Raw genomic sequence first — 27,077 nt, 5'->3', positions numbered from 1 at the left:
TGAGGGGGAAATCTCAGATTCGGATAGTGTAATCTGATGCTGAAGTGGTTTCCTTCAGATTTAATCTTGAACACCTTCGTGTTTTGTTAAAGGAAGTTTTGGCTACTTTGGATGACTCCAATACTCCTGTCATTGTCAACCCCAAAAAGTCTAGCAAATTGAATAGATACTTTAATGTACTATCCCCTGGGGAGGTGTTTCCAGTGCCTGACCGAGCTACAGAGATTATTGCCCGTTATTGGGAGAGACCTGGTATTCCTTTTTCTCCCTCTACAGTTTTCAGGAAAATGTTTCCCGTGGCCGACTACTTTATCTCTACACTGGCTAAGAGGACCACTATTCCTATTGAGGATAGTTGCTCTTTCAAGGACCCTATGGACAAGAAGCTAGAGGCCTTCTCAAAGAAGATGTATAATCATCAGTATTTACAGTGGCAAACTGCAGTGTGTATCGCTACAGTGACAAGTGCGGAAGCATATTGGTTTGATGCTTCGTCTGAGTCCCTCCAAGCAGAGACTCCTATGGATGAGATACAGAATAGGATAAAGGCTCTTAAGTTAGCCAATTCCTTTATCACTGATGCTTCTTTGCTGGTCATTAAGTTGGGGACCAAAATATCTTGTTTCTCAATTTTGGCGCATAGATTGCTATGGCTGAAATCATGGTAAGCGGATGTTTCTTCAAAAACTAAGCTTTTGGCAATCCCATACAAGGGTAAGACCTTGTTTGGGCCGGGTTTGGCAGAAATTATTTCCGATATCATGGGTAGTAAAGGATCTTTTCTGCCTCAAGCTAGGGAGAACAAATCGAAAGGACGTCAGAGTAATTTTCGTTCCCTTTGTTACTTCAGAGGTAAGTCTTCCCCCTCTTCTGCCAAGCAGGACCAGTCCAAGCCCGCTTGAAAGCCCAGTCAGTCTTGGAACAAGGGGAAGCAATTTAAGAAGCCCGTGGCTGAATCTAAGTCAGCATGAAGGGTTTGCCCCCGATCCAGGATCGGATCAAGTGGGGGGCAGACTCTCTCAGTTTTCTCTAGCATGGATATGAGATGTCCCAGAGCCATGGGTGGTGGACATAGTATTCCAGGGTTACAAGTTAGAATTCAAGACCTTTCCTTCCAGGGGCAGTTTCCATCTCTCAAGATTATCTGTAGACCAGACAAAAAGAGAGGAGCTCTTACAATGTGTACAGGACCTTTCCCTCCTGGGAGTGAGAGTTCCAGTCCCAGTGCAGGAACAAGGTCTAGGGTTCTATTCCAACCTGTTTGTGGTTACCTAAAAAGAGGGAACTTTCAGGCCTATTCTGTATCTAAAATTTCTCAACAAGTTTCTCAGAGTAATGCCCTTCAAAATGGAGACTATCCGTTCCATTCTTCCTCTAGTGCAAGAGGGTCAGTTCATGACGAACATAGATCTGAAGGATGCATACCTCCAAGTTCCCATTCACAGGGACATCACAAATTTCTGAGGTTCGCCTATCAGGACAAACACTTTCAGTTTGTGGCTCTTCTATTTGGCCTTGCCAAAGCTCCCAGGATTTTCTCAAAGTCCTGGGAGCTCTGCTGGCAGTAATTTGATCTTGGGGAATTGCAGTGGCACCTTATCTGGAAGATATCCTGGTTCAGGCGCCATCTTTTCAACTAGCAAAATCTCACACAGAGATCTTGTTGTCTTTTCTTCGTTCCCACGGATAGAAGGTGTATTTAAAAAAAAGTTCCCTTGTTCCGGCTACAAGGGTGGTCTTCTTAGGAACCATTATAGATTCCATATCGATGAAAATATTTTTAATGAAAGTCAGAAGAGCTAAGATTCTGTCCTCTTGGCTATCTCTTCAGTCGTCTATATGACCGTCAGTGGCCCAATGTATGGAGGTAATTGGTCTGATGGTGGCTTCCATGGACATAGTTCCCTTTGCTCGATTCCATTTGAGAACTCTACAGTTATGCATGCTCCGCCATTGGAACGGGAAATATGCAGACCTATCTCAGAGGATAGTTCTAGATCAAGCGGCGAATGACTCTCTTCCGTGGTGGCTGTCTCAAGAACATCTGTCTCAGGGAACATACTTTCAGAGACCCTCATGGGTGATTGTGACCACGGATGCCAGCCTGATGGACTGGGGAGCGGTTTGGGACTCTTTGAAGGTGCAGGAACTATGGTCTCAAGAAGAATCTGCTATCCCCATATACATTCTGGAGTTGAGAGCGATCTTCAATGCCTTGATGGCTTGGCCTCAGCTGGCCTTAGCCTGGTTTATCAGTATCCAGTCAGACAACATAACCTCAGTGGCTTACATCAACCACCAGGGGGAACTCAGAGTGCCTTAGCCATGAAGGAGGTGGCTAAAATCATTCAGTGGGTGGAAGCTTACAATTGTTGTCTGCCATCCACATTCCAGGAGTGGACAATTGGTAAGGAGATTTCCTAAGCAGACAGTCTTTCCATCCCAGGGACTGGGAACTCCATCCGGAGGTGTTCTCCAGGTTAACCACCAAATGGGGGCTAATGGAATTGGATCTGATGGCGTCTTGCCAGAACTCCAAGCTTCCAAACTATGGTTCGAGGTCGAGGGATCCTCAGGCCTTCCCGATAGATGCTCTGGCAGTTCCTTGGAACTTCAGGTTGGCATACCATTTTCCTCCTTTTGCTCTCCTTCCATGAGTCATTGCTCGGCTCAAGCAGGAGAGAGCTTCAGTGATTCTAATAGCTCCTGCGTGGCCTCTCAGGATCTGGTATGCAGACCTAGTAAAAATGTCATCTCTACCCACATGGACACTCCCTCTGAGGAAGGACCTTCTACTTCAGGGTCCTTTTCTTCATCCAAACCTTATTTCTCTGAAACTGACTGTTTGGAGATTAAATGCTTAATTTTATCTAAGTTTGGATTTTCTGAGTCGGTCATTAAGACCATGATTCAGGCTCATAAGCCTGTTACTAGAAATATTTACCATAAGATATTGCATTAATATCTTCATTGGGGTGAATCCAAAGGATACTCGTGGAGTAGGGTTAAAATTCCAAGAATTTTGTCCTTGCTCCAGGAAGGTCTGGAAAAGGGTTTGTCTGTCAGTTCTCTGAAAGGTCAGATCTCTGCCCTATTTATTTTGCTGCACAAGCGTCTGGTGGATGTGCCAGATGTGCAATCTTTTTGTCAGGCCTTGGTCAAAATCAGGCCTGTATTTAAATCTTTTGCTCCACCTCGGAGCCTGAACCTGGTTCTTAAAGTTTTGCAGCAGGTTCCATTTGAGCCAGTGCATTTCATAGATATTAAGTTGTTATCTTGGAAGGTTTTTTTTCTTACTGCTATCTCTTCTGCTCGGTGAGTTTCGGAACTCTCAGCTTTGCAGTACAATTTGCCTTATCTCATATTTCATGCAGATAAGGCAGTTTTTCATACCAAGTATGGTTTACTTCCTAAGGTTGTTTCGGATAGAAATATTAATCAGGAAATTGTTGTTCCTTCTCTCTGTCCTAATCCTTCTTCTCATAAGGAACGTTTGTTGCACCACCTAGATGTTGTGCAGGCTCTTAAATTCTATTTGCAGGTGACTAAGGACTTTCATCAGTCTTCTGCATTGTTTGTTTGCTTTTCTGGGAAACACAAAGGTCAGAAAGCTACTGCCACTTCTCTTTCTCTCTGGTTGAGAAGTATTATTCGTTTGGCGTATGAGACTGCTTGACAGCAGCCTCCTGAGAGAATTACGGCTCATTCTACCAGGGCTGTTTCTTCTTCTTGGGTTTTCAAAAATGAGGCTACTGTGGAACAGATTTACAAAGCTGCAACTTGGTCCTCTTTGCTTACTTTTTCCAAATTTTATGCATTTGATACTTTTGCCTCGGCTGAGGCTTCTTTTGGGAGAAAGGTTCTTCAGGCGGTGGTGACTTCTGTTTAGGCGACCTGTCTTGTCACTCCCTAATCATCTGTGTCCTCTGACTTGGGTATTGATTCCCAACAGTAATTGATGATGATCCGTGGACTCGCCAAATCATAGGAAAGAAAACTAAATTTATACTTACCTGATAAATTTCTTTCCGGATAAGTCCAAGGCCCCGCCCTTTGTTTTAAGACAGTTTTTCTTTACTAAACCTCAGGCACCTCTACACCTTGTGATACTCCTTTTCTCCTTTTCCTTCAGTAGAATAACTGGGAATTGTGTGAGGGGCAGTGATACTTAAAAGCTTGGCTGTGGTGCTCTTTGCCTCCTCCTGCTGGCCAGGAGTGATATTCCCAACAGTAATTGATGTTTCCGTGGACTCACCATATCTGTAAGGAAAGAAATGTATCAGGTAAACATACATTTTGTTTTTCATCTAGATGTTCTTAAAGGCTCTGTGACTGCTGCTTCTGATCATGTCCCCAACCTCAGAGGTTGCAAACATTAAACAACCTGAACTTTTTTCTACTGGAAGACTGAAAATCACTGCTTGTCAGTCAGTAATGCTTCTCCAGAGAACCCCAGAGAACAAATGTGTGCAGACAGGTTCATTTTATGAAAACATTGTCCGCAGACTTCATAGATAATTGTGCCAGATTTATGTTTAATTAAAGGGACAGTAAACAGCTGGAGATTTTTTTAACATAAAGGGCCAGATTACGAGTCGAGTGCCAAATATCACTTATGCAAGAACAATATTTGTGCTTCACTCAGTAATACCAGTGCACGCAACTGTGCGCTGGTATTACAAGTTGAGCACAATGCAAATGCGACCTCGTTTTCGCATTGCCTGGAAGCTTTTCACTCATGAGAGCATGCTTCCATAGGCTTCAATGGGAGCCTCGTTCTCATGCTGTCAGACAAGGCAGAGAACCTAGCGCAGCGAAGGGGGTAAGCCGTGCAGTGATATATATATATATAAGCATATACATATATATTTACAGTGAACATACAGTCCCCATAGACCGCTATGTAAAGGCACTTTTCAGTGTTGTCTTTTTACTAACACTTTTACCACTAAAAACTGCTTCTTGCAGTTTTTTTAAACAAACATAAAGGTGCTACCCTTTTTTTAATGTAAAAAGGGACCTCACACTTTATTTTGGGGGCAATTGGGAGATATTTTTAAACTTAACCACAGGTCTGACCTTTTTGGAGCACTAAATACTACAGCAAGCTCAGGGTAGCATTAACCAGCCACTTGTAATGGCTGGTTATTTATAGTGCGCCTGTAAACGGGAGAATTTGCTTCTTTACCGCCATGCAATAAATTAGTGCTCCTCTTTATTTTTGTGGTCAATAGTCTTTTATTGAGGTTATACATAAAAGAACAACATACAAAACATGTCCTGTGATACAACTGACAACAGAATCAACAGATGAAACATATGACAAGAGCATCTGAAACCTCCCTTTTGTGTTTATATAGAGTCACTGGAGAGACTAATTAGCCGGTCTCTTATAGACCCATTGATGTAGGCTAAACTGGAGAGTCATGTTAGCTCTAACGAAGACCCCATCGGGTCTAATGACACTTATTAAGTATGGGAGCACAATCCTAAAATATATAAAGAAAAAGGAAATTATGAAGAGTGACATTTTCTTAATCATAGGATTGTGTTTCGGGGGTAAGCACCGCTTAAAGTAAGAAACTATAGTTTCACATATATAGTTTGAGTTAACTAGCATAACTGGAGGACCTGCCTTAGGGTCCTGTTATAGAACAAAACAGCCTTAGACATACAGCTCGTAAAATGTAAGTTATATTGAGTATGAGAAGGAGTTATTATTGAGAGGACCGTGTAGGATATCAATACAGGCAGTGCAGGATCAAATATTACTATATTATGGGTGACACTTGACATTTGAAACAGCCAAAAAGTTCCTAAACTAGGTGTAATAATGGAGGGTAGTTATATCACATTATCTAGCTTAGTGAAGAGCTAGAGGGGCGCCTGGTCTCATATTTGAATAAAAGGTTTGGCCTTAGAATGTTATCTGGCTGTCACATTTATAAATAAATATAAAGAAAATATCCAAATAAATCCAGTGTTCGCTCATGTCCAATATGCGATGAACCAAATTACCTGCATATCAGTATAGGGTTCCTATGCCATAAAGAGTGTCTAACCACTAAGTAAATAAGTTTTCATAAGATCAGCAGCTGCATTATAGTTACATAAATGTGCAAAATATGTCACAATACATTATTATATGATGGGTGTCCTATAGCCTTACAGTCAGATATACTTTTCCTTAGCTAGGTGCAGTACTGAACAAAGTTTAGCTTGTGTATAAATATGCAAGTTAAAGGATAGTTAGAACAGGCCCTTGAGACCAGTGAGTAGCAAAAAAAGGCTCCTGGTCTCAAATTATACTATAAGGTTCTTGTCTTTAGAGGTTATCTGGCTATTACTCATTTATATGGAGATAATATCCATGTAAAACTGGACTGCATGCTTGCTAAAAATGTTGGAAGCCCATATTCTAGTATGTCTAGTATGTGTAGTATGTGTAGTATGTGTAGAAATCACAAGTCATAAAGAGAGTTTGACTGCTTTAGTTAATATGCCCTCAAAAAAACCAGCAGCTGAAATATGATTACAAAAATATGCATTTGGTAATAAAGTTCTTTGTGAGTATGGAATTGGGATCCGGATCTCACTATGTATTATATGGGCAGTCTCCTTTATTGACGTAGTGTGCCTCCTATTAATAACAGTAACTACCTTGTCACACAATAAAAGAATAAAAAAGAAACCTCTTACTAAGCTCACAGGCAAATTGTTAAAGGCTGTCTTGATAGCATACAGGCAGTAACAAAAAAAAAAGAGCACAATACTAAGTGAGTCTGCTGATCTCTGCCTAGTACATATCTCCAACTCAATAAGAAACAAACATTAACATAAGGAAGCCATGGGAAAAACAGCCCCATAGTGAAGAGCAATAAATAAATTTCACTGCAATAAATTTAGTGGTACTTCTAATAGTAATTACTTTTGATAATATAAAACCTGCTTTATAAACTTCACCTGTAAATGTAATTCAATTACTTATTATACACTGTTATCTCAGTGTGACAGTAAAAGTGCCACACTCACTGCTGCCGTTGGCTTGGCCCCACACACTCACCATGTGAAAACACCCTTGGCACCGGCCTTATCGGCCTATGCATTAATGCGCCCCTGGGTGTGGGCATTGATGTCGTAGTTGTCCTTGTCAGGAAACCTTATACAGGTGATAAGCTGGTTGTGTCTGATAGTGATCAGCTCCTCAAGCCCCTCTAGCAGAGTTTTAATTGCGGCAAAGTCTGCCCGCATGGTTCCCCACTCACAGTCCGTAGAGAGGAGTTTAGATACCAATAACACAATAGATATAACCGATTCCTCCCCCTAAGGTCATTTGGAGCTGTATATCTAGGTGTCTTCTTTCCTTCTGTTTAACCCGGGAACCCTGGGGGGGGGGGGGGATGGTGATACTTGCGTGGTAGTGCGACACCCAGGTCCTATTAGCACAGAACAAATAACTAAGATTGAAATGTAATCCACCAAAGGTATATTCTGGATGGGAATAGCTTCAATAAGATGAATATATTATTCTTCTGGGTGGATTGCAAAGAAAATTTATGATAACTGGCAGATTAGTTTAGGATTTCACGGAGCCTCAGTTTTTCAGTCTATCATGGCTGCCGTCCAGACACGCCCCGTAGTGCTCCTCTTTTAATCTAGCTCTGACAACTGAGCAAATTCTCAGAACTTGAAATGCACCCTGCTAATTTATCAAGGCTAACCTGGCCACATATATGTCCCTAATTGGATTTATCTGGTAACAACTGAAAAAAATGCACTGTATACTAACTTTATGACTGTGGCTAGCCTTGTGGTGTATGAGTGTGGACTAATGCCCAGATTGGCTCCTCCAAATAAGGCAAATGTTGAGTGGAGTTTGTCTTCTGATAAATAATTGCAGTAAAAAGGATGTTAACTTGTTTTCAAATTTTAAGACTTGGCTGATATTATTATATAGCAACACAACAGAAATGTGCTGTAATTACAAGGTGTATACTGTCCCTTTAAGATGCTATTTAAAATCCCATACCCTTTAACATGTATGCAAAAACTAAAAAAAAAAACTAACACAGCAAATAGAGAAAAGCTGAAAATACATTTATTCTATAAATTTGAAGAAACATAAATGTAAAGCATTAAAAATAAAAACTATAAATAAAATGTAATAAATGTAAAACAAAATATATTTTTGTTTCCTATAACTATGGGCATTGAACAAGGAAATGAAGATGTCTTGCAAGACATAGATAACAAATAACATAAAACATACACTAGTCATCTGAATAGGGATTACCGGGTGCAGCACTGGAGGATCATCTTGACAGATTAAGCTTATTACATTGTAGTATACGCTGCTGTGCATAGTAAATTAAAGGGTTTTGTAATATCTTTTGCATCATTTTTTTTGTAATAATTTCATTGCATAGCTGTAAAAATATTTGTGAAAACGATCCTAAGCCTAAGCCCTAGAGCCTTTGTAACTTATTACTTCACGCAACAAAACCACAGCATAACAAATAAGATTTAAACCATACAAATGTTGAGCAGTTAAAGGAACAGTAAATATTTTTTACTATAAAACAAGAAATAATATTTGTGGATACTCAATTAAAGAGACACTGTACTTTAAATCATGTTTTCCCTTAAAGGGATATAAAACCCCAAAAATGTATTTTGTGAATCAGACAAAGCACACCGATTTTTTAAAAAAGTTTCCAATTGACTTCTTTGATCAATTTTGCTTCATTCCCATGTTATTCTTTGTTGAAGTGATACCTAGGTAGGTGGCTGGAGTACTACAGGGCAGGAAATAGTGCTGCCCTCTAGAGCTCTTGCAAATGGATTGCCAAACTGCTGCCATATAGTGCTACAGATACGTGCACGCTCCTGAGCTTATGTCCCTGCTATTCAACAAAAAAAGAGAACGAAAAAAAATATGATAATAGATTATTTGTTATACTCACTGGAGAATATTTAATGTATAGAAAATTGTTCCTTCATGTTTATATTTGTTTTTGCCCATTAAAACCATCACCTTTTGGTTTCATGGATATGCTCATTTAAACGGGCTGGCCCTGCAGAAAGAACAGTCCTGGTCATGTTATCTCTTATTTACACAGAGTCTTATGGGTATGTAAATGCTAATTAAGTTTGGAGAGTTCAACAAGCAAAACCGGCTATTTCAGATAAATATATATATATGTTACCACTTCCACTGATAGGTTAATTTAAACAATTTACATAGCTTTTCTACAGAGCATACAAGCATATCCTTATTTTGAGTATAGGTGGTGGTTTCAGCAGGCAAACACATCTATATCAAATGACAAAATAAAGGTAAAGGAGCAGTTTGCAAACAATTTACTACACTCCAGCAGCTAAAATTGATCATTGGGAATACAATAAAGAGGAAAACATTTGAAAGTATAATGTCCCTTTACGCATGCTAGTGCCTTTTAAAAAGCTTATTTTTACTAGTTAAGATATCAAATGACGGATCCTCAAAGCAGCTCCTTTACTGAGTGTCTTTTTTAAATATTTCTTTAGCTAGTAGTACATCCAATAAGAAATGTTTTGCTAATGACAACAGATTGTATAGTGCTCACATACACCTAGATTACGAGTTTCACGCTAAACAGGATGTGAAACGAACGCAACAAAAGTTGCGTTATTTCAACCCCCATAGCGCTGCCATTACGAGTTTCTAAAAAGCCTCCTTGTGCTTGCGATATGGTGGGGTTAAGCTCCATACCGCACAAAAGCCAAGGGCTGAGAATACGTGCTTGTGCACGTGATGAGAGAGTGTTAGAAAAAAAAACTAACAGCTGAAGTGCGGAATGGCGATCCCCGTAACGCAACCCCATTGATGTCTCTAAGGAAAAGAAAATTACGTTTAAACCTAACACCCTAACATAAACCCCAAGTCTAAACACCCCTAATCTACCGCCCCCAACATCGCCAACAATGATAAAAGTTATTAACCCCTCATCTGCCGCTTCCGACATCGCCGCCACTAATAAAAGTTATTAACCCCTATTCCGCCACTCCCCGACATCACCGCCACTATAATAAAAAGTTATTAGCCCCTATTCCACCGCTCCCCGACATCGCCGCCACTATAATAAAGTTATTAACTCATATTCCCACGCACCCCGACATCGCCGCCACTATAATAAAGCTATTAACCCCTATTCTGCCACTCCCCAACATCTCTGCCACTAAATAAAGTTATTAACCGCTAAACCTCCGGCCTCCCACATCTCAGCCACTAAATAAACCTATTAATCCCTAAACCACCAGCCCCCACATCGCAAAACATTAAATTAAACTATTAACCCCTAAACCTAGCACCCCCCCTAACTTTAAATTAAAATTACAATATAACTATCTTTAAATAAATAAAAACTTACTTGTGTGTCAGGGTATCTGTGAAGTAAATCTAAATAAACTACAGATGTATCATGGAATCTAATATTTCATTTTTTTTTTCTTTTTATAATCTAATTTGACATGAATTATGTGGGCTGTAGCCATGGCAGACCAACCCCCACTTCTTCTTGGTTACATAGGATGCATTGCAGGCCTTTGTTCCAAATTCATCAAAATAATTGTTTTCATAGTTATCTTAGAAAGAACAAAAGGTTTAGACCTTTGTATAAGATAAGGCCAGTGGGCCACTTCAAGGTAAATATTAGCAGTTTGGCGACAAGAGTCTGTGAATAAATCAGATAAACATCACTAAAGCCAGGTATATAGTAATTAGCACAAACCTGTTAATTGCCCCTAAACCAACTAAATACACATAGGACATCTGAACTCAAGTTACCTACAGACATGGGAAACTAGATCTCAGATAAAGAAATTATGCCTAATTTTCATGTAGTTTAAGATACTCAAATGAATATATATATGAACACATGAATCTGGGAGTTTGTCTATGCCTAAAAAGAACCTATGTATTTTTGAAAACATAGAAGTCTTAAGGATCCGAAGTTTGAACAAATCATATATATAGTTTTCAAACATTAACTATGTGCCTCAGACTATTAAATAATAGGTACGAATAAATGGATATGAAATTGTCTGTTAATATAAAATTAAATGTGAATGTCTGCTAAATGAAAAATATAAATAACATCATATCTTTTTATACACTCAACAAAAGATATACAGATATGAAATATTTATATGGCATACTAATAAATATGAATCAACATCTGATTTCTGATCTCAAGGTATGTATGTGATATTAAGATGATAACTGAGATATTAATTAGATCCATGCTAAAAGTATTAAAATCCTTTTAAATACCCATATATTTTAAATGTATAAGAATAGGTTTGTATCATGAGAAATATATCATATCTAGTCTTGAAATGCTCAGGATGATTGGTATGACGTGGTCCAATACACATGGAACGTGTGACTTATTAATACTAAAAAATATAATGCATTGTAAAAATATATATAAATCTATATTAAACTGTAGCAGCAATATTTGATGGTAAAACTGCATTTCTGGGTGTCTGCTGCCACCTGTAGATCAGAGATGGTATTAAAGCCAAAAGATAAATTGCTACTCAGGGCGGCATCTCCCAAATAATCAAGAGATTTTCAGCTCCGTTAGAACCAATCCAAAGACAAGCTTCCGTGGGGTGTTTCCAATTTCACCTATGATTAGAATAAAAAGGGGTGGGGTATATCAGGGGGTATATCAGGTGATATAACCCCAGGCAAGAGAGAAAAAAGGAGGTCTTGGTTTTTGCTGCTTGCTGCTTGGACTCTGCTGCTGATATTTGACTGACAAACTGTTGCCTTGGGATCCAGTCTATATAAAGCAATCTGGGCCTATTTTTTTATCCATCTTGCAAAAATTACCTCTTTTAATTTATGAGGTGAAATTGTATAGAATAATGTAACAGTTTATGATTGTATAGTGTGATTCATAACCTGGTTCCTATAAATATATTTCAATGTGTTTATAACTTTAACTAATATAAAGAATTTAGGAATAAAATATTGATTTTAAAGTGTTTCATATATGCATTTTATTGGGGGTTTGTTTTAAAGAATAACAATAAATAAATTGTGTTATAACCTGGCCACATACTGACATGTGAAATTAAAATAAACCTAACATTAAACTATAAATTAACCTAACATAACTATTCTAATAAAATAAAAAAAACTACCAATTAGAACATCTAAATTACAAATTTAAAAAACCTTAAACTACAAAAAAAATCTATATAACAACTAAAAAAAAAATCCTACAAAAAATTAAAACAATCTAAATTTACTAAATATAATAATATAATATAATATAATAAACACTAAAATCATAAAAAATATAAAACACTAACAGCTAGATTACAAGTCTTGGGTTAAAAAGCAGCGTTGAGAGGTCCCAACGCTGCTTTTTTTAATGGCCGCTGGTATTACGAGTCTTGCAGGTACAGGCTCACCGCTCACTTTTTTGGCGCGACTCTAAAATACCGCAAATCCACTTACGTCAATTGCGTATCCTATATTTTCAATGGGATTTTCCTAACGCCAGTATTACGAGTCTTCCTAAAAGTGAGCGGTACAGCCTCTCCTGTCAAGACAGGTACCGCATTAAAAAGTCAGTATTTAAGAGTTTTATGGGCTAACGCCGTAACATAGAACTCTTAACTAAAGTTCTAAAAAGTACACTAACACCCATAAACTACCTATTAACCCCTAAACCGAGGCCCCCACAACTTGCAAACACTATAATAAAATTTTTAACCCCTAATCTGCCGTACCGGAGATCGCCGCCATTATAATAAATGTAATAACCCCTAAACCGCCGTTCTCCCGCATCGCAAAAACTAGTTAATTTTTTTAACCCCTAATCTGCCGTCCCTAACATCGCTGCCACCTACCTACATTTATTAACGCCTAATCTGCGGCCTCCAACGTCGCCGCCTCTATATTAAATGTATTAACCCCTAAATCTAACTCTAACCCTAACCCCCCTAACTTAAATATAATTTTAATAAATCTAAATAAAATTACTATCATTAACTAAATTAATCCTATTTAAAACTAAATACTTACCTATAAAATAAACCCTAAGCTAGCTACAATATAACTTATAGTTACATTGTAGCTAGTTTAGAGTTTATATTTTACAGGCAAGTTTGTGTTTATTTTAACTAGGTAGAATAGTTATTAAATAGTTATTAACTATTTAATAACTACCTAGCTAAAATAAAGTCAAATTTACCTGTAAAATAAATCCTAACATAAGTTACAATTACACCTAACACTACAATACAATTAAATTAATTCACTAAACTAAATACAATTTATTACAATTAAATACAATTATCTAAAGTACGAAACCTCCCCCCACTAAATTACAGAAAATAATAAAATAATTACAATTTTTTATAAACTAATTACACCTAATCTAATCCCCCTAATAAAATAAAAAAGCTGCCCAACATAATAAAAATCCCTACCCTATACTAAATTACAAATAGCCCTTAAAAGGGCCTTCTGCGGGGCATTACCCCAAAGTAATCAGCTCTTTTCCTGTAAAAAAAAATGCAATACCCCCCCAACATTAAAACCCACCACCCACACAACCAACCCTACTCTAAAACCCACCCAATCCCCCCTTAATAAAACCTAACAATAACCCCTTGAAGATCACCCTACCTTGAGGCATCTTCACCCAACTGGGCAGAAGTGGTCCTCCAGACGGGCAGAAGTCTTCATCCAAGCCGTGAAGAAGAGGTTCTCCAGATGGGCAGAAGTCTTCATCCAGACGGCATCTTCTATCTTAGTCCATCCGGAGCGGAGCGGGTCCATCTTCAAGACATCCGACGCGGAGCATCCTCTTCTGTCTTCATCCGACGACTAAATGACAGTACCTTTAAGTGACGGCATCCAAGATGGCGTCCCTTCAATTCCGATTGGCTGATAGAATTCTATCAGCCAACCGGAATTAAGGTAGAAAAAATCCTATTGGTTGATCCAATCAGCCAATCGGATTGAGCTCACATTCTATTGGCTGTTCCAATCAGCCAATAGAATGTGAGCTCAATCCTATTGGCTGATTGGATCAGCCAATAGGATTGAACTTTAATCCTATTGGCTGATTGGATCAACCAATAGGATTTTTTCTACCTTAATTCCGATTGGCTGATAGAATTCTATCAGCCAATCGGAATTGAAGGGACGCCATCTTGGTTGATTCCATTAAAGCCAATAGGATTGAGCTCGCATTCTATTGGCTGTTCCAATTAGCCAATAGAATGCAAGCTCAAACCTATTGGCTGATTGGATCAGCCAATAGGATTGAACTTCAATCCTATTGGCTGATTGGATCAACCAATAGGATTTTTTCTACCTTAATTCCGATTGACTGATAGAATTCTATCAGCAATCGGAATTGAAGGGACGCCATCTTGGATGACGTCACTTAAAGGTACCGCCATTTAGTCATCGGATGAAGACAGAAGATGATGCTCCGTGTCGGATGTCTTAAAGATGGACCCGCTCCGCTCCGAATGGATGAAGATAGAAGATGCTATCTGGATGACCTCTTCTTCCCGGCTTGGATGAAGACTTCTGCCTATCTGGAGGACCACTTCTGCCCGGTTGGGTGAAGACGTCTCAAGGTAGGGTGATGTTCAAGGGGTTAGTGTTAGGTTTTATTAAGGGGGGATTGGGTCAGTTTTAGAGTAGGCTTGGGTGTGTGGGTGGTGGGTTTTAATGTTGGGGGCGTATTACATTTTTTTTTTACAGGTAAAAGAGCTGATTACTTTAGGGCAATGCCCCGCAAAAGGCCCTTTTAAGGGCTATTTGTAATTTAGTATAGGGTACGGATTTTTATTGTTTTGGGGGGCTTTTTTATTTTATTAGGGGGATTAGATTAGGTGTAGTTAGTTTAAAAACTTTTAATTATTTTATTATTTTCTGTAATTTAGTGTTTGTTTTTTTCGTACTTTATATAATTGTATTTAATTGTAGTTAGTTTAGTGAATTAATTTAATTGTAGTGTAATTGTAACTTAGGTTAGGATTTATTTTACAGGTAAATTTGACTTTATTTTAGCTAGGTAGTTATTAAATAGTTAATAACTATTTAATAACTATCCTACCTAGTTAAAATAAACACAAACTTGCCTGTAAAATATAAATAAACTCTAAACTAGCTACAATGTAACTATAGGGTTTATTTTATAGGTAAGTATTTAGTTTTAAATAGGAATAATTTAGTTAATGATAGTAATTTTATTTAGATTTATTTTAATTATATTTAAGTTAGGGGGTGTTAGGGTTAGGGTTAGACTTAGTTTAGGGGTTAATAACTTTATTATAGTGGTGCCGACGTTTGGGGCGGAAGATTAGGGGTTAATAAGTGTAGTTAGGTTGTGGCGACAGATTAGGGGTTAATAAATATAATGTAGGTTGCGGCGATGTTGGGGGCAGCAGATTAGGGGTTTATAAGTATAATGTAAGTGGCAGCGGTGTCCGGAGCAGCAGATTAGGGGTTAATAATATAATGTAGGTGTCAGCGATAGTGGGGGCGGCAGATTAAGGGTTAATAAGTGTAAGATTAGGGGTGTTTAGACTTGGGGTTCATGTTAGGGTGTTAGGTGTAAACATAAATTTTCTTTCCCCATAGGAATAAATGGGGCTGCGTTAGGAACTAAACGCTGCTATTTTGCAGGTGTTAGGTTTTTTTTCAGCCGGCTCTCCCCCATTGATTCCTATGGGGAAATCGTGCACGAGCACTGTTTAGCCAGCTCACCGCTACCGTAAGCAGCGCTGGTATTGAGGTGAGATGTGGAGCTAAATTTTGCTCTTCGCCCACTTTTCTGCGGCTAACGCCGGGTTTAAAAAAGCCCTGTAATATCAGCGTTGTCTGTAGGTGAGCGGTGAGCATAAACTGCTCGTTAGCACCACATACCATTACCAACAAAACTCGTAACCAACCGTAAAATTAAAAAAAAAAAATGAAATTATCAAAAATAAAAACAATTACACCTAATCTAATAGCCCTATAAAAATAAAAAGCCCCCCAAAATAAAAACACCCCCTAGCCTACAATAAACTATCAATAGCCCTTAAAAAGGGCCTTTTGTAGGGCATTGCCCTAAAGAAATCAGCTCTTTTACCTGTAATAAAATACAAAGTCCCCCCAACAAAAAAACCCTCCACCCAACCAACACCCAAAATAAAAAAACTAACTCTAAAACACCCTAAGCTACCCATTGCCCCTAAAGGGGCATTTGTATGGGCATTGCCCTTAAAAGGGCATTTAGTTCTTTTGCTTGCCCTTAAAAGGACATTTAGCTCTTTTTAAAGTGCCCATCCCTAATCTAAATAAAAAAAACACCCCAAAAAAAACCTAACAGTAACCCCAGTAGATCTACTCACGGTTTCTGAAGATCGGACATCAAGGCAGCGAGAAGTCTTCACCCAGGTGGCTAGGTCTTCATCCAGCCGGCGAGGTCTTCATCCATCCCGGGGTCATCTTCTATCTTCATCCTGGTGGTGCGGAGTGGAGTCATCCTGGAAGCTGATCCCATCCTGCGTGGAGCATCCTCTTCATACGGTCGCCGCCGTACACCGAAGTTGAATGCAAGGTAGCCGTTTCAAAATGGTGTTCCTTGCATTCCTATTGGCTAATTTGATTTTTCAACTTCAAATTAGCCAATAGGATGAGAGTTTCTGAAATCCTATTGGCTGTTCAAAACAGCTAATATGAATTCAGTAGCTCTCATCATATTGGCTGATTTGAATTTGAAGAATCAAATCAGCCAATAGGAATGCAAGGGACACCATTTTAAAACAGCTACCTTGCATTTAATTTCAGTGTATAGCGGCGACTGTATGAAGAGGATGCTCCACGCAGGATGAGATCAGCTTCCAGGATGGCTCCACGCTGCCGGGATGAAGATAAAAGATGCTCCCAGGATTGATGAAGACCTTGCCACCAGAATGAAGACCTCGCCATCTGGATGAAGACTTCTCGCTTCCTAGATATCCGGACTTTAGAAACCGTGAGTAGATCTTCTGGGGTTAGTGTTAGTTTTTTTTGTTTTTTTTTGGGTGGGTTTTTTTTTTAGATTAGGGATGAGCTAAATGCCCTTTTAAGGGCAATGCAAAAGAGCTAGCTTAGGGTTTGTTTTTTATTTTTGGGTGTTGGTTGGGTGGTGGGTTTTACTGTTGAGGGGACTGTTTTGTTTTTTACAGGTAAAATAGCTTATTTCTTTAGGGCAATGCCCTACAAAGAGTCCTTTAATTGCTATTGGTAGTTTATTGTAGACTAGGGGGTGTTTTTATTTTGGGGAGGCTTTTAATTTTTATAGGGCTATTAGATAAGGTGTAATTGTTTTTATTTTTGTTAATTTCATTTATTTTATTTTTTAATCTTAGTCAGCTAGATTTAGAGTTCTGCGGCCAAAGGGGTGCGTTAGCTACGCTGGCTTTTTTTCTCCCGCACCTTTTAAATACCGCTGGTATTTAGAGTTCACAGAAGGGCTGCGTTAGGCTCCAAAAAGGGAGCGTAGAGCATATTTACCGCCACTGCAACTCTAAATACCAGCTTTGCTTACGGACGCGGCCAGCTTCAAAAACGTGCTCGTACACGATTCCTCCATAGAAAACAATGGGGCTGTTTGAGCTGAAAAAAAACCTAACACCTGCAAAAAAGCAGCGTTCAGCTCCTAACGCAGCTACATTGTTTCCTATGGGGAAACACTTCCTATGTCTGCACCTAACACCCTAACATGTACCCCGAGTCTAAACACCCCTAACCTTACACTTATTAACCCCTAATCTGCCGCACCCACTATCGCTGACCCCTGCATATTATTATTAACCCCTAATCTGCCGCTCCGTACACCGCCGCCAGCTACGTTATCCCTATGTACCCCTTATCTGCTGCCCCTAACATCGCCGACCCCTATATTATATTTATTAACCCCTAATCTGCCACCCACAACGTCGCCTTCACCTACCTACAATAATTAACCCCTAATCTGCCGACCGGATCTCACCGCTACTATAATAAATGTATTAACCCCTAAAGATAAGTCTAACTCTAAACCTAACACCCCCCTAACTTAAATATAATTTAAATCTAACAAAATAAATTAACTATTATTAAATAAATTATTCCTATTTAAAGCTAAATACTTACCTGTAAAATAAACCCTAATATAGCTACAATATAAATTATAATTATATTGTAGCTATTTTAGGATTTATATTTATTTTACAGGCAACTTTGTAATTATATTAACCAGGTACAATAGCTATTAAATAGTTAATAACTATTTAATAGTTACCTAGTTAAAATAATTACAAAATTACCTGTAAAATAAATCCTAACCTAAGTTACAATTAAACCTAACACTAGACTATCAATAAATTAATTAAATACAATACCTACAATTATCTACAATTAAACCTAACACTACACTATCAATAAATTTATTAAATCAGCCAATCAGAATCAAGTTCAATCCGATTGGCTGATCCGATCAGCCAATCAGATTGAGCTCGCATTCTATTGGCTGATCGGAACAGCCAATAGAATGCAAGCTCAATCTGATTGGCTGATCGGATCAGCCAATCGGATTGAACTTGATTCTGATTGGCTGATTCCATCAGCCAATCAGAATTTTCTTACCTTAATTCCGATTGGCTGATAGAATCCTATCAGCCAATCGGAATTCGAGGGACGCCATCTTGGATGACGTCCCTTAAAGGAACCGTCATTCGTCAGGAAGTCGTTGGTGAAGATGGATGTTCCGCGTCGGCGGGATGAACATGGATCCGGAAGAAAGAAGATTGAAGATGCCGCTTGGATCATGACTTCAGCCGGATCATGGACCTCTTCAGCTCCCGCTTGGATGAAGACTTCAGTCGGATCATGGACATCTTCAGCCCCCCGCTTGGGCTTGGATCAAGACATCGGAGGAGCTCTTCTGGATCGATCGGTGAACCCGGCGTGGTGAAGATAAGGTAGGAAGATCTTCAGGGGCTTAGTGTTAGGTTTATTTAAGGGGGGTTTGGGTTAGATTAGGGGTATGTGGGTTGTAATGTTGGGGGGGGTATTGTATTTTTTTTTTTTACAAGCAAAAGAGCTGAATTCTTTGGGGTATGCCCCGCAAAGGGCCCTTTTCAGGGCTGGTAAGGTAAAAGAGCTTTGAACTTTTTTAATTTAGAATAGGGTAGGGCATTTTTTTATTTTGGGGGGCTTTGTTATTTTATTAGGGGGCTTAGAGTAGGTGTAATTAGTTTAAAATTGTTGTAATATTTTTCTAATGTTTGTAAATATTTTTTTATTTTTTGTAACTTAGTTCTTTTATATTTTTTGTACTTTAGTTAGTTTATTTCATTGTATTTATTTGTAGGTATTGTATTTAATTAATTTATTGATAGTGTAGTGTTAGGTTTAATTGTAGATAATTGTAGGTAGTTTATTTAATTAATTTATTGATAGTGTAGTGTTAGGTTTAATTGTAACTTAGGTTAGGATTTATTTTACAGGTAATTTTGTAATTATTTTAACTAGGTAACTATTAAATAGTTATTAACTATTTAATAACTATTGTACCTGGTTAATATAATTACAAAGTTGCCTGTAAAATAAACATTAATCCTAAAATAGCTACAATATAATTATAATTTATATTGTAGCTATATTAGGGTTTATTTTACAGGTAAGTATTTAGCTTTAAATAGGAATAATTTATTTAATAATAGTTAATTTATTTTGTTAGATTTAAATTATATTTAAGTTAGGGGGGTGTTAGGGTTAGAGTTAGACTTAGCTTTAGGGGTTAATACATTTATTATAGTAGCGGTGAGATCCGGTCGGCAGATTAGGGGTTAATTATTGTAGGTAGGTGGAGGCGACGTTGTGGGGGGCAGATTAGGGATTAATAAATATAATATAGGGGTCGGCAATGTTAGGGGCAGCAGATTAGGGGTACATAGGTATAATGTAGCTGGCGGCGGTGTACGGAGCGGCAGATTAGGGGTTAATAATAATATGCAGGTGTCAGCGATAGCGGGGGCGGCAGATTAGGGGTTAATAAATATAGCATAGTGGTCGGCGATGTTAGGGGCAGCAGATTAGGGGTAAATAGGGATAACGTAGCTGGCGGCGGTGTACGGAGCGGCAGATTAGGGGTTAAAAAAATTTAATAGAGTGGCGGCGATGTGGGGGGACCTCGGTTTAGGGGTACATAGGTAGTTTATGGGTGTTAGTGTACTTTAGAGCACAGTAGTTAAGAGATTTATAAACCGGCGTTAGCCCAGAAAGCTCTTAACTACTGACTTTTTTCTGCGGCTGGAGTTTTGTCGTTAGATTTCTAACGCTCACTTCAGCCACGACTCTAAATACCGGCGTTAGAAAGATCCCATTGAAAAGATAGGATACGCAAATGGCGTAGGGGGATCTGCGGTATGGAAAAGTCGCGGCTGCAAAGTGAGCGTTAGACCCTTTCCTGACTGACTCCAAATACCTGCGGGCGGTAAAAACCAGCGTTAGGAGCCTCTAACGCTGGTTTTGATGGCTACCGCCCAACTCTAAATCTAGGCCAGTGTTTCTTATTTTTCATGATTTTAGTGTTTATTATTTTTGGTAAACTTAGATTTTTTTAATTTTTCGAAGGATTTGTTTTTTTTTTAATTTGTAATTTAGATATTTTAATTGGTAGTATTTTGTTAGAATAGTTATGTTAGGTTAATTTATAGTTTAATGTTAGATTTATTTTTATTTCACAGGTAAGTTTTTATTTATTTAAAGATAGTTATATTGTAATTTAAAGTTAGGGGGGCTCGCAGATTAGGGGTTAATAATTTTTTTTAGTGGCGGTGATGTCTGGGAGCAGTGGAATAGGGGTTAATAACTTTATTATAGTGGTGACGATGTCGGGAAGCGGCGGACTAGTGGTTAATATATTTAAATAGTGTTGGTGATGTGGGTGGGCTGCAGATGAGGGGTTAATACAGGCCCGGACTGGATGTCGGGCATACCGGGCATATGCCCGGTAGGCCGTGAGGTATTTTAGCCACGCCCACTGTGACCTCACGACATTTAAAAAAAATGAAATTTTTTTTTGTCAAATATTTATTACATTTTAGAACTGAATGTTATTAATAAATTATAACTTTAATGTTTAATCTTCGACACTGTGTATATATTTATGCTTGCATGCAGCACATATTGCACAAATTAAATGCAGTTAAAGCTGCTCGGCGCCGCCATATTTAACACATTCCCCTCCCCATTCTGATTGCTCCGCTCGGCCGCACAGGCGCACTGCTTCCGGCGGTTGTATGCAAATGCTAATGACTAGAGCGGCTGGGCTGACAAGAGGAGCCGAGAAGACACACTGCACACAGAAGGCACGTGGCTGCACTACATTGATGCCCCTTGCTGATGACAGCAGACTAGTGCTGCGGCTGCGTGTGTGTCATGTGTGCGACTGTCACACTCAATGGTTGCGGTTGGAGGGAGCCAGGGAGGCCTCAGGCAGGCTAAAGTCAAGATGCTGCCACCAGGGCCGGGCCATTCTTAACTGCCAGAGACAGAGTCAGTCCACTAGTCCAGACTGTGAGGTGAGCTAAGCTGCGAATGCTCAGTGCACTCTGTGGCTGGCCTGGCTGTGTGATGATGCGAAGGCTGAGGGAGGCTGTGACAGTGCGACTAGGGTTGCCAGGTGTCCTTTCCAAAAATACCGAACACCCAAGAAAAAAAACTGGGGGGGGGGGGATTAGTTTGCGGTGAAATTTACTGAAAAAGATAAATATATACATATATATATATATATATATATATATATATACACACAATACAATATATACACTGTATACATCACATACAAAAAATGACTCATGTTACAATACATAGATAGTTGTGTGTGTGTATATATATATATATATATATATATATATATATAAAATATACATATAAATACATTATAAATGTGTGTATATATAGAGTGTAATTGGTTACAGTTATCTGTATTTTATTTGATTGGCTCATTGTACAGCGTGTGATTGATTACAGTGACACACCTACATCTGTATTTGATTGGCTCATTATATATATATATATATATATATATATATATATATATATATGTGTGTGTGTGTGTGTTTATGTGTCTATATATATATATGTACACAATATTATATTATACATATAAAATTAAATATACTTATATAAATTGTATATGTATTTGTTTGTGTATATATATATATATATATATATATATATATATATGTATAATTTTCTGTTGGGTGATGGTGGTGATATAATAACAATTATTAAAAAAGACTTGGACCTAGATTTGGAGTTTGGCGGTAGCCGTGAAAACCAGCGTTAGAGGCTCCTAACGCAGGTTTTAGGCTACCGCCGGTATTTGGAGTCACTCAAAATAGGGTCTAACGCTCACTTTTCATCCGCGACTTTTCCATACCGCAGATCCCCTTACGTAAATTGCGTATCCTATCTTTTCAATGGGATTTTTCTAACTCCGGTATTTAGAGTCGTGTCTGAAGTGAGCGTTAGAAATCTAACGACAAAACTCCAGCCGCAGGAAAAAAGTCAGTAGTTAAGAGCTTTCTGGGCTAACGCCGGTTTATAAAGCTCTTAACTACTGTGCTCTAAAGTACACTAACACCCATAAACTACCTATGCACCCCTAAACCGAGGTCCCCCCACATCGCCGACACTCGAATAATTTTTTTTAACCCCTAATCTGCCGACCGCCACCTACGTTATCCTTATGTAACCCTAATCTGCTGCCCCTAACACCACCGACCCCTGTATTATATTTATTAACCCCTAACCTGCCCCCCACAACGTCGCCTCCACCTTCCTACACTTATTAACCCCTAATCTGCCGACCGCAAAGCGCCGCCACCTACGTTATCCTTATGTACCCCTAATCTGCTGCCCCTAACACCGCCGACCCCTGTATTATATTTATTAACCCCTAACCTGCCCCCCACAACGTCGCCTCCACCTACCTCCACTTATTAACCCCTAATCTGCCGACCGCAAAGCGCCGCCACCTACGTTATCCTTATGTACCCCTAATCTGCTGCCCCTAACACCGCCGACCCCTATATTATATTTATTAACCCCTAATCTGCCCCCCACAACGTCGCCTCCACCTGTCTACACTTATTAACCCCTAATCTGCCGACCGGAGCTCACCGCTATTCTAATAAATGTATTAACCCCTAAAGCTAAGTCTAACCCTAACACTAACACCCCCCTAAGTTAAATATAATTTACATCTAACGAAATTAATTAACTCTTATTAAATCAATTATTCCTATTTAAAGCTAAATACTTACCTGTAAAATAAATCCTAATATAGCTACAATATAAATTATAATTATATTATAGCTATTTTAGGATTTACACCCCATGTATACTAATACCATTGTTAATCAGTCAACCTGTATTGCCTGGTATTTGAGATCCCAAATACCCTTAGCTATTAAATAGTTAAGAACTATTTAATAGCTAAAATAGTTAAAATAATTACAAATTTACCTGTAAAATAAATCCTAACCTAAGTTACAATTAAACCTAACACTACACTATCAATAAATTAATTAAATAAACTACCTACAATTACCTACAATTAACCTAACACTACACTATCAATAAATTAATTAAATACAATTCCTACAAATAAATACAATTAAATAAACTAGCTAAAGTACAAAAAATAAAAAAGAACTAAGTTACAAAAAATAAAAAAATATTTACAAACATAAGAAAAATATTACAACAATTTTAAACTAATTACACCTACTCTAAGCCCCCTAATAAAACAACAAAGCCCCCCAAAATAAAAAATGCCCTACCCTATTCTAAATTACTAAAGTTAAAAGCTCTTTTACCTTACCAGCCCTGAACAGGGCCCTTTGCGGGGCATGCCCCAAGAAGTTCAGCTCTTTTGCCTGTAAAAAAAAACATACAATACCCCCCCCCAACATTACAACCCACCACCCACATACCCCTAATCTAACCCAAAACCCCCTTAAATAAACCTAACACTAAGCCCCTGAAGATCATCCTACCTTGTCTTCACCTCACCAGGTATCACCAATCCGTCCTGGCTCCAAAATCTTCATCCAACCCAAGCGGGGGTTGGCGATCCATCATCCGGTGGCTGAAGAGGTCCAGAAGAGGCTCCAAAGTCTTCATCCTATCCGGGAAGAAGAGGCGATCCGGACCGGCAACCATCTTGATCCAAGCGGCATCTTCTATCTTCATCCGATGACGACCGGCTCCATCCTGAAGACCTCCACCGCGGACCCATCTTCTTCCGGCGACGTCCAACTGAAGAATGACGGTTCCTTTAAGGGACGTCATCCAAGATGGCGTCCCTCGAATTCCGATTGGCTGATAGGATTCTATCAGCCAATCGGAATTAAGGTAGGAATATTCTGATTGGCTGATGGAATCAGCCAATCAGAATCAAGTTCAATCCGATTGGCTGATCCAATCAGCCAATCAGATTGAGCTCGCATTCTATTGGCTGTTCCGATCAGCCAATAGAATGAGAGCTCAATCAAGATGGTTGCCGGTCCGGATCGCCTCTTCTTCCCGGATAGGATGAAGACTTTGGAGCCTCTTCTGGACCTCTTCAGCCACCGGATGATGGATCGCCAACCCCCCGCTTGGGTTGGATGAAGATTTTGGAGCCAGGTGAGGTGAAGACAAGGTAGGATGATCTTCAGGGGCTTAGTGTTAGGTTTATTTAAGGGGGGTTTGGGTTAGATTAGGGGTATGTGGGTGGTGGGTTGTAATGTTGGGGGGGGGTATTGTATGTTTTTTTTTACAGGCAAAAGAGCTGAACTTCTTGGGGCATGCCCCGCAAAGGGCCCTGTTCAGGGCTGGTAAGGTAAAAGAGCTTTTAACTTTAGTAATTTAGAATAGGGTAGGGCATTTCTTATTTTGGGGGGCTTTGTTGTTTTATTAGGGGGCTTAGAGTAGGTGTAATTAGTTTAAAATTGTTGTAATATTTTTCTTATGTTTGTAGATATTTTTTTATTTTTTGTAACTTAGTTCTTTTTTATTTTTTGTTCTTTAGTTAGTTTATTTCATTGTAGTTATTTGTAGGAATTGTATTTAATTTATTTATTGATAGTGTAGTGTTAGGTTTAATTGTAGGTAATTGTAGATATTGTATTTAATTAATTTAATGATAGTATAGTGTTAGGTTTAATTGTAACTTAGGTTAGGATTTATTTTACAGGTAATTTTGTAATTATTTTAACTAGGTAACTATTAAATAGTTCTTTACTATTTAATAGCAATTGTACCTGGTTAAAATAATTACAAAGTTGCCTGTAAAATAAATATTAATCCTAAAATAGCTACAATGTAATTATAATTTATATTGTAGCTATATTAGGATTTATTTTACAGGTAAGTATTTATCTTTAAATAGGAATAATTTATTTAATAAGAGTTAATTAATTTCGTTAGATTAAATTATATTTAATTTAGGGGGGTGTTAGTGTTAGGGTTAGACTTAGCTTTAGGGGTTAATACATTTATTAGAATAGTGGTGAGCTCCGGTCGGCAGATTAGGGGTTAATAATTGAAGTTAGGTGTCGGCGATGTTAGGGAGGGCAGATTAGGGGTTAATACTATTTATTATAGGGTTAGTGAGGCGGATTAGGGGTTAATAACTTTATTATAGTAGCGCTCAGATCCGGTCGGCAGATTAGGGGTTAATAAGTGTAGGCAGGTGGAGGCGACGTTGTGGGGGGCAGATTAGGGGTTAATAAATATAATATAGGGGTCGGCGATGTTAGGGCAGCAGATTAGGGGTACATAGGGATAATGTAAGTAGCGGCGGTTTACGGAGCGGCAGATTAGGGGTTAATAATAATATGCAGGGGTCAGCGATAGCGGGGGCGGCAGATTAGGGGTTAATAAGTGTAAGGTTAGGGGTGTTTAGACTCGGGGTACATGTTAGAGTGTTAGGTGCAGACGTAGGAAGGGTTACCGCATAGCAAACAATGGGGCTGCGTTAGGAGCTGAACGCGGCTTTTTTGCAGGTGTTAGGTTTTTTTTCAGCTCAAACAGCCCCATTGTTTCCTATGGGAGAATCGTGCACGAGCACGTTTTTGAGGCTGGCCGCTTGCGTAAACAACTCTGGTATTGAGAGTTGAAGCTGCATTAAAAATGCTCTACGCTCCTTTTTTGAAGCCTAACGCAGCCTTTATGTGGACTCTTAATACCAGAGTTATTTTTATGGTGCGGCCAGAAAAAAGCCGGCGTTAGTTTTTCGGGTCGTTACCGACAAAACTCCAAATCTAGCCGAGAGTGACATACCTTATTGTTTTATTAATGTAACAGGCTCAGCTAACTGTCTCACTGTCTGAGTTACTCTCAGTCCCTCCCTGGCTGCTGCTTCATCAATGGATTTAGATTTATGAACTTGAATGAGACTGGCATACACTGTTAAATAACAGTCAGTCACTCACTGTCACACACAAAGTGACAAAGTCTATTCCCAATTTCTCTTGGCTAGGCAGTGGGCACGAACTATTTAATTTCTTGCTGAGTCAGAGAAAACCTCACTATCCTAGTCAGTCACTCTGCGCAGTATACACTGAGCGGGTCTTCTCTTCTTGCTAGTTGCTATTTGCTAACTTGCTATCAGACTGACGTGACGTCACGCTCACGTGACCCGCATGATCACGTGACGATGTCGGTCCGACACTGGCCACGCCCACAGCAAGACTGCCGTTATTACACTTACAGGTTGGCACTGGCAGGTGGGTGCGTGTGCAGCCTGGCAGGCAGCGCAGAGGGTCTGACTGCAACTCCGGCTCTGCATACTGTCAGCCTGGATCAGAAAGATGATGATCCGGGCGATCAGCTGAGCAGAGCCTGAGTTGACAGTGAGTTACAGTGTTGGGTAAAGCAGGTCACAGTAGAAAAAAATTAAAGAAAACTACCAAAGGCTATGTCCGGTTTTTTAAAAATAAAATTACCGGGCAGTAGCCTGAAATACCGGACAGTCCGGTGTAATAAC

The 27,077-nt window shown here is 38.9% G+C and overlaps 1 protein-coding gene across 2 annotated transcripts in view; it reads right to left on the bottom strand.

The window, feature by feature from the left end:
* Window positions 1-27,077, bottom strand: part of LOC128663527 (beta-1,3-galactosyltransferase 2) — a 124,373-nt gene that overhangs the window by 62,099 nt on the left and 35,197 nt on the right. The window lies entirely within an intron of this gene.

Source organism: Bombina bombina, chromosome 6, assembly GCF_027579735.1.
Source record: "Bombina bombina isolate aBomBom1 chromosome 6, aBomBom1.pri, whole genome shotgun sequence".
NCBI classification, from domain to species: Eukaryota; Metazoa; Chordata; class Amphibia; order Anura; family Bombinatoridae; genus Bombina; species Bombina bombina.
This window is presented reverse-complemented; position numbering and strand designations above follow the sequence as displayed.